The following is a 13243-nucleotide window of genomic DNA, read 5'->3' as shown; positions in this document are numbered from 1 at the left end:
GGACAATGAAATTTTGTTTAAAATAAAGCTTTTTGCATAGTTAATCGTTTCTGGTAGTTATTTTCCGCCCAAGTTCAAAAATTATTATGCAAAACGAATTTTTATAGCAACCCTAATAACACACAACATTCCAGGAATGTACTACCAAAGTTCTATCAATATTTGAATGTCCTGGACATTTAGGGAACATTCGGTGAACATCTGTTTAAATTATTCCTGGAATGTTACCATAAGACATTCTGTGAACATACTACCAATGTTCCTATATTTTAAGTTGCGAAATAATACATACGTGTAACAGATACAACATTACTTATAACATACCAGACAAACTAAGTGACACTTTAGGCCTACAGTGCAATAATATGTCAAATTTAAAGAGTTTCCCAAGTTCAATTAATACAATATTATAAACATACAAATGTAATAAAAATTATTGTTCGCGAATATTCAATTTGGAATGCGATTTTGTTAATAAAAAAAATACTTATAACTTATGCAAAACCCAAGAGAGGCATTTATATTTATTTCTTTTGCGTTCATTTTCAAATTCGCCGTGCATATATTTTTGTGCATGGCGCTTGAGAGGGCATCACGTGACTAAAAACGACCAACCAACGACCTCGCTTCGGCCATCTTGGCATCTTCATCTTGGCCACCTTTCTTTGCCGTGGGTGGATCGTTGTTTGTATTACATATTTGTGCTTTTTAAGAATATTTTTTTAATTCGGATACTTTTATAATAGCTTTAATAGTATTATTAACATAGTGAATAAAATGGTGTCCTGTTTTTAACGCAGTTGGAGTAGCAGAAACAAATGTAGATAAAAAAATCTGCAGGAATAACGTTTCAATTATGACAGAAGCTCCAAACAAATGACTGTGAATGAAAAGCCCTATTAAAAGGTTAGTATGCAAATATGTAAACGAAGGCATGCCCTGTATTTCAGAAAATAAATTAATACTATTAATACCCTAATAATACTATTCATAAAAAATCTTTTAAGTAACCTAGATATAACAAAGTGAATAAAAGGCATAAATCAGAAGAATTATTATTTTATTTTATAAGTTAATAATTGGTCATATCCATTTATTATTTTAATAATAATTGTGAATAAGCCACAAACTTCGCTTATTCCTAACTAAAATAGTAAATAGAGATAATAATAGGATTTGTAAAACTAAAGTAATTCTTTTTGCGTTTTTGCTAATGTATGCCTTTATAAATAGGATGGTAGACCACACACTATAATATGCAGTACCAACTAATGAATACACAGAATATTATAGTCGATTTGCTAAACTCAGTCTCAGTACTACTGAGTCTCAGACAACTGGCTAGTGATTTTAGTAAATAATTTTGCCAATTTGGTAAAATTGGCAAAAAAAAATAATAACTAAATAGTTAATAATTACTGTAATTTTGGCAAAATTGGCCAAAAACAAAAAAAATTACCTACTAAAATCACTAGCCAGTTGTGTCAAGAGTTTGGGGAACCGACTATACTAATAAACAATTTCTAAGCTGTTTTATAATATTTTGTGAGTCCATTAATCATATTTTTTATTTAAAACTAAAATTTGTTAATAATGCTTAGTAATGCATATATTTTGTATTTTTAGCTTTCCAGAAGATCCTGCGAAGAAGACATGAAGTATAGATCAGATTTGTTAATAGAGGAGTATGTTCAAAACACTTTTTAGAAAAAGATATTGACAGAACTTCACTTTATCTGTTCGTTTAAGAGACTGTGCTGTTCCAATAGCTTATGTCACACAGGTATATGCATTTTTTTTCTTGGTTTTAACATCTTTAAACGCGAAATACGCAATAGCTTATCGAATTGATGCCATGTTATTTTTCTTTATTAAGGTCTTTGTTTATTATTGTGTATGTGTATTAACAACAGAAACATTTTTGGTTATTCTTTATTTTATTTTATATTTTGTCATCAAGTGTTCAGTCAATGTATGTAGTTTTCTTATGTACACCTTTATGGGTTTATACCTGGTGGATGTATATTTCAATAAATAAATAAATAACCTAATTAATAATACAGTCTGTACAATATAGATACTGTTGTAATTCATTATCTACATCGGAGATCTAAGTTGACATTGTTGCCCAACTGCAAAAAATTTTTGAATTCATTTTAAGTCAAATATATCACATAATTATTGCGAAGTAGATTATACAACAAAACAGATTAATATTCAATGTAAATAAATAAAAACATCAGAAATAGAAAACAAGAATTAAGGTATAATCTTATGTTACAGTTATTAAGGTACCAAGGGTATTATAAGGATAATAACGCTTGAGGTCAATGGTGTTTTTAACAAGGGCCTGAGGGATATACGTTGACCGAAAGCGTTATTATTATAATACCTGTGGTGCCTTCAACGTTTAATGTCTGACTAAATTATTCTTTATATGCGAAAAATTTGAATGAATTTTGAATTGATTAGTTTTTAAATAAGTACATTTACCAGTAACAGTAGTAACATAATTGTGGTAACCATAGTTTTACTTAGGTTGATATTTGTCAACTTGACAGTATCTAAGTCGTTATTTAAATTTAATGCCCAAGGGCGTTATATCATACTTAACAGACTTCGAAATGTCATTATTTGTCATAAATATAATGAATACTAAATACTTATTTGTTTGTGAAAAATCTATTTCTTTGTGGCTTTTTTGTAATTAACTATTCTAATGAGGAAATAAGCCACAATTTACTTGAAAAAATAATTTTATTAAGGTTTCTACTTCCACGTCGGATGTCGTTGTCAAAATACAAAATGTTCATTATTATTATTTTATTTATTAAATATTATTTATTATTTATTTAAATATTATTTAATATTTATTTTTTTATTATTATTATTTATGCGTATTATTACCTGTAAATAATATTTCTTCTGATTGTTAATTGTAAAGGATAGAAAAATTACCTTTTATTTTATTTTCTTTTAGAATCAGCTGAGAGAAGTGGTCTACAAAAAACCAGAAAGGAAACGGAATATGTGGCTACGAAAAGCAAAAGAAAGGTTTACAAAGCAAATGTGACACATTTTTTTATAATATTTAGGAATGTCAGTAAATTACATTAAAAAATGTATGTAAAGATTTTTTGCAATAAAAATGTTTATATTTATCAAGGATGTATTATTTGGTATGGCCACATATCGTCAGTGATGTGACAATACCTCCTATCTGTTTTTTTCAAGAGATTTGTAAGATACGACTAAAAACTTGTTTCGGCCACCTCCTGTTTTCATATATTTTTTGACTTGTTTTGCAGTAAATTCAACTATCTATTTACTACAAAAAAGTCAGAATACGTACGAAAACAGAAAGTGACCTTAAAAAATGTTTTTCGTCTCCTGCAAACCTCATGAAAAAACATATAGGAGGTATTGTCACATTACTAACGATATATTTCAGTGAATGTAAAAAATATACTGTGAATGTTCAAAGAACGTTCGTAGACATTCATGGAATGTTCTAACAAGACATTCAGTCTAAAAATATACTGTGAATGTCCAAAGAACATTCATGGAATGTTCCAACAAGACATTCAGTCTAAAAAATAGACTGTGAATGTCCAAAGAACATTCGTAGACATTCATGGAATGTTCCAACAGAACATTCTAAGAATATTTAAAATGCTGACACAGCACTTTCCTGGGACTTTCCAGGGACATTCGTGTGCATTTGGGGACATTCCAGGAATGTTTTCAATGTCCTGTGTGTACATTCTAGGAACATTCATGGAATGTTTTGTGTTATTAGGGAAGTTACTAAGTAAGTTATGACATGGACTCCTTTATGTACAGTTATAAAAAATATACTGCTTTGTTTGGAAATTTTAACTAGATACTATTAAAATAGAAAGTCTACAGTTCACGTACATACCCCTAAGTTGAAGATTGGTTTTGAAATAGTGACGGTAACTGTACCTAAAAACTATATAAATTTTAACATTGTGTCATACCACCTTAATCTCTGTTCTGTTTCTGTTCCAAACTATTTTTAGAGTCAGTACCGTTGTTGTATATTACAAGCAGGTTTGCCATTCTGTGAATTATCATAAATAAACCCTCCTTCAGTATTCCACAACAATTAACAGCGATACTCCCCTAAAAGTACCTGCCTAATATCACCTTTCACGACCGATAGCGCGAATAGCGACAACGTTGTCAAGAAGATTCTCATTTAGTTTGTATTGGGACTTAATATAATAATAGTCGCGTTTTGTGTAAAATATCCATGGACCACAAATGGATGTCCAATGTACGTTGAAATCAAACGTCCAATGGACGTCCCGTAATGTACGTACATAGTACGTCCAGTTTTGGTCCATGGACGTTTGGACTTTAAATGTACGTTATATGGACGTACATCGGACGTTGTGTGCTATATGGGTTAGGGTGCACTAATATTCAAGATGTCCGAATTCTGAACGTGCGATGGTTGAAACCAGTGATGTGGGAGGGAGACATGTGCCTCTCGATGTGCCGGATGTGCCTCTCTCCCACATCCCTGGTTGAAACGCACGATGACATTCCTATAGTGGCTCGAGAACCTTTCTCCCTTCACCGCCCTTCACCGAAGGTTTCATGCCATCGCACGTTCAAAATTCTTAGTGTGTGGTGTGAACTACTACTATCATTGTTTGATTTGCGTGTATAGATAAAATGCTATGTGTAAATGCGATCAATGATTGTCCCCGTTTAGGATTTTGTCCTCTTCAGGGTTTGTAGTGAATGTATAGTGTTGGCAGCGAAAGCAAACAGTCCGAAAAACACACTGGGGCAGGCGCCGTATCCTGGTGTTTCTTGGATCCTGGGTTATGCCGGACGGTGGTGTCCAGAAGGCTAGAAGTCAACAGAGAAGAAAGTTTGATGGATTGTTGTTGGTTCCATAGACATTTACGTGTACTGTCCGTGCTTTGCTCTAGACCAATCTCCCTAGAAACCATTGTACAACGACAGGCGAACCTGCGTCCCTCGTCGGCGGTCAGGAGGTGGCTTTGAGCGCAGCGTGGACAGTGTGCGTTCGAGTGGAGAGGAGAAAATAGTTGCGGCTATTTTCTTGGGACGAACAGGTATAATTGTGCAATGAAGTTGGGAAACCGCAAAAAATCAACTTCTCCCTGTTCGGGGTAGGGAAGAGGAGATGTTAAAGGTGGGTACGGAAGGCTAACGGGGTAGCCTCGAGGATGTTTCCACCGGGAGTTCGTCAATGCATGTTTGCATTAGAGCGGACGGTAAATGAATCTTTTTGCGTTTGGGCTTTCGGTGGAGTACGTGGCCGGAAGATGAACAGGAACATTTGAGAGATTCTTGTGTGTCGGAGGGGGGGCCATTGATTACTTTGATTGTGAAGTTCCTGTTCAGAGAGTTTATTCTCTCGGTGATTTTGGGGATGTTCGAGATGTTATGGATTTCGTTTGAGGGATATCGCCAGTGCTCATAGTTACATCTACGCAAGATTCTACGTTCAGCGCTCAACAACCACTCTTGTTTTGCTCTAGCGCAAAGAGAGTAGAGGCAAGATTTGTACTCCATGACGGGTCGAATAAAGGTCTTGTAAGTGTGAATGAGAGTCTTCTTGTGTGTCTTGCCAATTCGTCCAGAGAGAGAGTTGAGAAGTCTGGCCCTGTTCCTTACCCTATCTAAAGTTGCCTTTAGATCTGCGTTCCAGTTAAGAGTCCTGGTGAACAGAACTCCTAAATAGTTCGCAGTCGGACTAACAACAAGCCTTTCTCCCAACAGTCTCAGAGGATATTGGTCGTCTTCATTAATTATGATTCTATGTGACACAGAAGGGGCGCGAAACACAATTGTTGTTGTTTTGTTCGCGTTCAGCGTGACTCTCCACTTACAACACCATTCACCGACACCGTCCAACAGAGCCTGGGCTCTTCTGAAGAGGAGTCTTGGGTTGTATCGAGAGGTTGTTGTGAGCAGAGCCGTGTCGTCTGCATAGAGAAACAGCCGAGTGCCTGGGATATTTTGTGGTGTGAAACGAGCGACTACAATTTATTTTTTCCAATTTGTTTGGAGCTCTCATCAGTATTTTTCGAGATAAAGGGGAAAATAGCAGTAGAGGGAGTAGCGTAATTATTGAATTGTATCTCGATTATTATTAACTTGATAATTTTGCTTATAATCTTTAACATAAATTCTTATTTTTAAAATCTATTAATTAAAACAGTGATATGAATGATCTCCCAGTGATCTCCCATATCACTGAATTAAAGCGAATTATTCAAATTGTAGTATATTCATCCATGTGCTGCCATCTATACGAATTTTACTTAAACCTAAAAGATTTCTTTAAAAATGCAAATTTTGGGTTGATTTTTAAAATTATTAGGTTAACTTGGATGAATTTGGCTATTTTGCTATATAAACATTTTAAATTATATTTCAATTTTTTTAATTACAAATTTAATATTTAGACTTTAATCAATTCATTATCTGCCATCTTTGAGCGCGCAATAAAACCTAGACTGCAACTATTAAAGATTTCTGTAAAAATCGCCACCACAGCTTTATGTTATACATGGGGTTGCAATTATTTAGCTATTTTTAATTAACTAATAAAGTAATAATTAATTCAATTTAAGTACCTTGACAATTAAAACAATATAATTGTATGTATTTCAACAGTTTCAACAATATTGTAAGTTTCAAGTTTCACTTAGGTGCCCTCTCTAGGCGACGCAAAAAACTTTATAAAGTTTTTCTTGAGCCGCAGCGGCAGTCGGACAAATATATTTTTAAAACATTCTGGAAGATGGCGCACCATCATGTTGGCTTAGCTTCATCTTTTTGGCGTAATGGTAACACTCCCTTATTGTAAAAAAACACTTTTATCAATTCTTTTAAGAAAATTAATTTGATTAAAAAACTTATTAAAGATATAGTAATAAAAAATATGCTAATTATTAATTAATAATTATTACTAAATTTTCGTTAACCATTTTTAGCCCAAGAAAAGTTTTTATATTGGACCTCATGATGGGGTATAGGCAGGGTATATTTTAAACCCAGAAACAATCTGTCTGATTCTGAGTATTCTGATTGTCTCTACTTTTACCAATATAAATACATATAACCAATTAGTATATACAGTGTGATACAAAAGCATGGAATAAATTCATTATTGCAGAAATAGACTTTAAATCATGTCACATCAATTTTAATGTTTGATAATGACCATCAATTGCTACATAGCTATATAGGTGTTGGTCATAGATGTTGGTGGATCTTTCGTTCATATTTCTAACCGGAAATGACATCAAAACCGGAACTAAATATTCGGGCTTGACTTTTCAATACGCGGTGATGACATAGGTATCACATGTAGTTACTGTTTCTGCGATTATACCTAATGTGGCACTTTAAATTACACCTTCTTAAACATAAGTGATACAAAAACCGGCAGTTTACTTATATCGCTTGTATCTACTGTTTCAGCGACTTTCAGTAGGTACTTCCTGTTGCAACTTTGAAAGTCCGAGGTTTTTACTACCTTTAATGCTATCCTTGTTATAAGCCCTCACTCGACGCCACATTTATCATTCGATCAATCCTAATATTCCAGAAGTTATATTCGAGGACAGACAGACGGACGGACAGACAGGCATGAAACCGAATATACATTAGTTCTCGTCTTGTTAAAGCGCGCCGAATAATATATCGCTTGTATTAACTCGGCGACTATAAAATAGTACTTGTGGGAGCAACTCAAAAACCGGACAACAGAGGTCAAATTTCTCACCTTTAATACTATCCTTGGGTTATAAGATTTCATTCGATACCTCATTTGTCATTTTATCTGGTCTAATGATAAAAAAGTCAACAAAAATAAAAACAAATAGTTTATTATATTCGATAGACTTTTTGACTAGTGTTGGTCTTCACTTGGTTGACACTGTATATGGTCGTTTGTTCCGTGGCCGGATCGAAATCCTACTTGATGAAATAAAATATTTACTGACAAATAGATTAGCTCGTTGGTGCTGCTAAAACACGAAGCAATGAGCTTCTAAAACACGGAGGAGAAAGTATAACCCTAGAGATGACAATACTTATACAAAAACTAATATTGCTCTGCAAGATACCAGACGCATGGAGAAACAGCATAATGATACCAATGTTCAAGAAAGGAGACAAAGAAGACCCCAACAATTATAGAGGTATACATTTACTGAACACCGCACTTAAGCTAACCACAAAAGTCCTAACCAACAAAATCAATAAACTAACAACTTTATCAGATGAACAAGGATTCAGTTCCGGAAGATCCTGTGTAGACGCCGTATTTGTACTACGAAACATCACAGAAAAGGCCACAGGGGCGTCATTTGATAGGGGGCAGGGGGGCATTTGCCCCCCCTGACCCTGAAAACTACTGAAATTTACAAAAAATAGATCAATTTTGTATTATGTTTGCATATAAATGTATTGTATATAAGGCTTGCCCCCCCTATCAAAATTTCAAATGACGCTCCTGAAAGGCCATCAAGTACAATAAACCAGCATATCTATGTTATATAGACCTGACAAAGGCTTTCGATCGCATATCCAAGTCGAAGACGTCTTACACCTGCTAGAAGAAACATACCAATCAATATTATAAAATCCATCGAAAACATCTACTTCCATAATCGAATACAGGCAAAGATAAATGGAAAACTAACACAGTTTATACCAGTACAAAGAGGAGTCAGACAAGGTGACTCATTAAGCCCACTGCAAAATATAATAATGGACGAAATAATAGAAGCAGTACGTAAAGGTCATGGTTACAGAATGGGGAACAAATAAATTCAAATATTATCTTATTCAGACGACGCCGCATTAATCGCCGAGACAGAAGATGATCTCCAAAGATTAGCACACATCTTCAATACAACAACCAAGAAATGAAATATGATAATATCAGCAGAAAAAAAAAACAAATGGATGACAAGATCTAAATACCCGCTACGATGTAAAATAGGAAAATCGAAATCGATATGAAAATAATAAATCAGGAAGCAAGCTTTAGATATCTAGAAATAGATATAACTAGTTACGCAAATGTTGAAGAACCAGTACCTACGACAACAAAGCGAGTAAAGCGGTGGGATCTCTTTATGACACAATCTGGAAGAACAAACACCTAAGACAAGACACAAAAGCAAGAATCTATAAAGCAGCAATTAGACCTATATTGACATATACATCTAAAACGAGACGACTACTAGAAACAACAGAGATGAAAATACTTTAACGAATATCAGGAAAAAGTCTGTTGGAGAGGGAGAGAAGCGAAAACATAAGAAGATCATGCAATATAAGTAGTGTTCGCGCAGTACAAATCGAACGTATTCAGAGTAAGTTCGGGATTAGTTTCCAATGCGCAGGCGTCAACGTAAACTTATCCTGGACATGCTCAGGATTTTTCGCTCCGCGAACAATTTTCGGATTCGTAATGTAATGACGGGTTGCATACATTAATGTTAGAGAAGGAAGCCTTTTGTTGTCTCTTTAATAGGTTTGTTCTAGCATCAGTTTCAAACGGTTTGAAACTATCAGCGAATAGTGGACCAGCGCGAGTAGAGGGGATAGCACTGGTGACTGCATTATGTTCTCTCACTGTCCAACTGTTTGCTGACGGTTTCTGACTAGTTTGACTGTTTGTTAGAACAAACCTATTACTATTTCGAAATAAATGTCAAAAAAAATCAAATGCAATAAATTTGTATGTCAACAAAGAGAAAGAGAATAAAGGCAACAGGCAAAGGATTAACATTCTATTCAATAATTCAATGCCTTTCTTTGAAGTTAGAAATTTGATTAGCGTCTTTCTTTATTATTTCGACAATATAATGTGGTTATTTCCACGGCGAAATCCGGCTTACATTTTTGTAGAGAGTAAAAAAGATTGTTGATATTTAGATATAAAAATTACCTTTAACTTCCTGGGGGTTGAACATTATCTGAAGGAAGGAATAATTTAGTAAAGCAATCATTTCCAATTTTGATATGTATGTATTGAATTTGATGGTTGTGGCATTGTGTTGTAGTTTATTAGCTTTGATCGCGCTGCGCGTCCTGGGTATACCCAGAGGGAGAACGCCTGCGCATTACAAAATCGAGCGTTCGCGGAGTTCAAATCTTTCCCTCTGAACACCCTCCGGATTTTTAATTCGGTTTTCGCGCAGTACCGAAAAAAGATCCTGAACGTGTCCGGGATACGCTCTCGACGTTCGAGGATTTTGTTTCGGATTTTAAGTTCGCGCAGGCGCACAAAATATTTGGGAAGAATTTCTTGACATTCTGTTCTTACTCCTTCCAATTCTTAACCTAAAATATTGTTATGTTAAACAACTTGTAAATGTAGATTCTGGTTTTTAAAGTTTTAAAATTATGTAAAGTGTTGTATCATCTAAATATTCTTCAAACAAATTTTAATATTTTTTATATTAAAGCTTTTTTAGTTGTGTTTGTCAATGTTTTCCATTAGTATGTTTATAAATAAGTAGGTACCTTTTCTAGTATTATTTTCATTCGATATTCGATAATTATCTATTACGGTAGTATGTATTACAATAAATTGTACTCTGTTTTTACTTAATTTCTTCTATCTAGATGAGCTTATAAGTACCTACACATTCTTGTGGTTTATTTTTCAGTTTAATTTATGAGTTAAATTAGTCTCTTATTGAATATAATGAAACATAAACAACACATCAAACTTATTCTGAAACTATTTCTTGTGTCTTGTTATATTTCATTATTTTTGTGGTGTAATAAACCACAACACAATGCCACAACCTATCAAATTCAATACATATTATATCAAAATTGGAAATGATTGCTTTACTAAATTATTCCTTCCTTCAGATAATGTTAAACCCCCAGGAAGTTAAAGGTAATTTTTATACCATACCTAAATATCAAGCTGTTATTTCCAAGTAATACAGAACACTCTTTTACTCTCTACAAAAATGTGGAAATGCCAAATTATCGAAATAATGTGGAAATAATAAAGAAAGACGCTAATCAAATTTCTAACTTCTAAGAAAGGCATTTAGTCCATTCTTTCACGGTTTTTGCTCTAAATTTTAAAGAACCGCTTGAATTGACATGAAATTTGGCATACGTATAGCTTACATGTCAAAGGAAAAAAAATGATATTGTGCCGATGTGTGCTTTTGCTCTGGGGGTGACTTTTACCCTTTCTTGGGGGTGAAAAAATATATGTCCAAAGTAACTCCGGAAATGGGTAAACTGACTAATTTTAAGTAACTTTTGTTCTATAGAGCTTTTTTGCCAAGTCAACACTTTTCGAGTTATTTGCGAGTGAATATGGTCATTTTTCAACAAAATAACCACATTTTTAGACGGTTTTTCGCAAATAACTCAAAAAGTAAGTATTTTTTTGAAAAAAACGTTAGCAAAATATAGCTTATAAAAAAGTAAAAAAAATGGTGTACGCGTTAGGTCTCTATATCTCGCAGAACCAGAGTTATAGCCAATGAAATATAGATTCATATTCACCAAATTTTAAATAGAATATTTCGACGTGAAATATCCAAAAAATTAAGCACTTTTTGGGGAAAACTCATAACTTTTTTAAAGTGTCTAAAAAAAGCTTTATTTTTGTTTTTACAAAAAGTTTCTAGCATTAAATTTAAGCAAGTTACGCTCAAAATAAAGTTGGTCCCTTTTGTTTTTGCAAAAAAAAAAATCGGGAAGACCACCCCCTAATTAGCAACTTAAATGAAATTAATCGTTACCGCTCCACAAATTATTTTACTTATGTTGTGTTTATATGATCTGTAAGTTTCATCGATTCAAACTGCTTATTTTTGAAAAAATTTGGTTTCAAAATAAAATTTTTAAAAATTTAAATTTTGAAAAATATGATTTTTTTCAAAATAACTTAAAAATTGTTAGAGATACCAAAAATCTCGAAAAACAAAAAAGTCAGATTTGCTTTTCTGAATAACACGTATTTTTTGTTTTTCTGTTAGACAAAAATTGATTAAGATTTGGTGCTTCTAAATTTGCATACATTCGTGATCTTTTAACTACAGCCCTTTCAATAATAAGGACTTTGAACCGATGAAACTTACAGATCATATAAACAATATATACACGAGTCAAGAAACTTGTAAAGTCGTAACGATTAAGTTCATTTAAGATACTATTTAGGGGGTGATTTTCTCGATTTTTTTACCAAAACCAAAAGGGACTAATTTTATTTTGAGTGTAACTTGTTTAATTTTGATGCTAGACATTTTTTTTATAAAACAAAAATGAAGCTTTTTTTAAACACTTTAAATAAGTTGTAATGAGTTTTCCCCGAAATGTGCTTCATTTTTGGTTATTTCACGTGAAAATATTCCATCTGGAATTTGACGAATATGAACCTATTTTTCATTAGCTATAACTCTGTTTCTACTAGGTGTAGAGACGTGATATATACACCATTTTTTAAAAATTTTTACAGGCTATATTTTTGCTAGGAATGTTTTTTCGACAAAATACTTACTATTTGAGTTATTTGTGAAAAACCGTCTAAAAGCGTGGTTATTTTGTTGAAAAAATGAACATATTCACTGCCAAATAACTCGAAAAGTATTGACTTAGTGAAAAAACTCTATAGAACAAAAGTTACTTAAAATTAGCCAGTTTATCCATTTCCTGACTTTCTTTGGACGAATATTTTTTCACCCCTAAGAGGATACCCCCAGGGCAAAAGCACATATCGGCACAATATCACTTTTGTTCTTTGACTTGTTAGCTATGTGTATGCCAAATTTCATGTCAATCCAAACGGTTCTTTAAAATTTAGAGATTTTGTAATATTTTACCGTTAAAGAACGGACTAATTGATGAATAGAAAGTTAATGCTTTGCCTGTTGCTTTTATTTTCTTTAACATACAAATTTGTTGCATTTGCATTTTTTTTTGACATTGATTTCGAAATAAGAAAGGGACAACAAAAGGCTTCCTTCTCTAACCTTAATGTATGCAACCCGTCATTACATTACGAATCCGAAAATTGTTCGCGGAGCGAAAAATCCTGAGTATGTCCAGGATAAGTTTACGTTGACGCCTACGCATTGGAAACTAATCCCGAACTTACTCCGAATACGTTCGAAATGTACTGCGCGAACACTGCTATTACAACACAAAAATAATGAAATATAACAAGACACAAGAAATA

The 13243-nt window shown here is 33.3% G+C and overlaps 1 long non-coding RNA gene across 1 annotated transcript; it reads left to right on the top strand.

The window, feature by feature from the left end:
- The first annotated feature begins 711 nt into the window (after positions 1-711).
- LOC126885017 (uncharacterized) lies at positions 712-3161 on the top strand. The gene is made up of 3 exons (XR_007698226.1): positions 712-906; positions 1627-1783; positions 2981-3161. It is a non-coding gene; the product is annotated as an uncharacterized LOC126885017 (long non-coding RNA).
- The last annotated feature ends 10082 nt before the right edge of the window (positions 3162-13243 follow it).

Source organism: Diabrotica virgifera, chromosome 5 (assembly GCF_917563875.1).
Source record: "Diabrotica virgifera virgifera chromosome 5, PGI_DIABVI_V3a".
Taxonomy (NCBI): domain Eukaryota; kingdom Metazoa; phylum Arthropoda; class Insecta; order Coleoptera; family Chrysomelidae; genus Diabrotica; species Diabrotica virgifera.
Note: the sequence above shows the minus strand (reverse complement) of the source record. Positions and strands in the feature narration are given on the sequence as shown.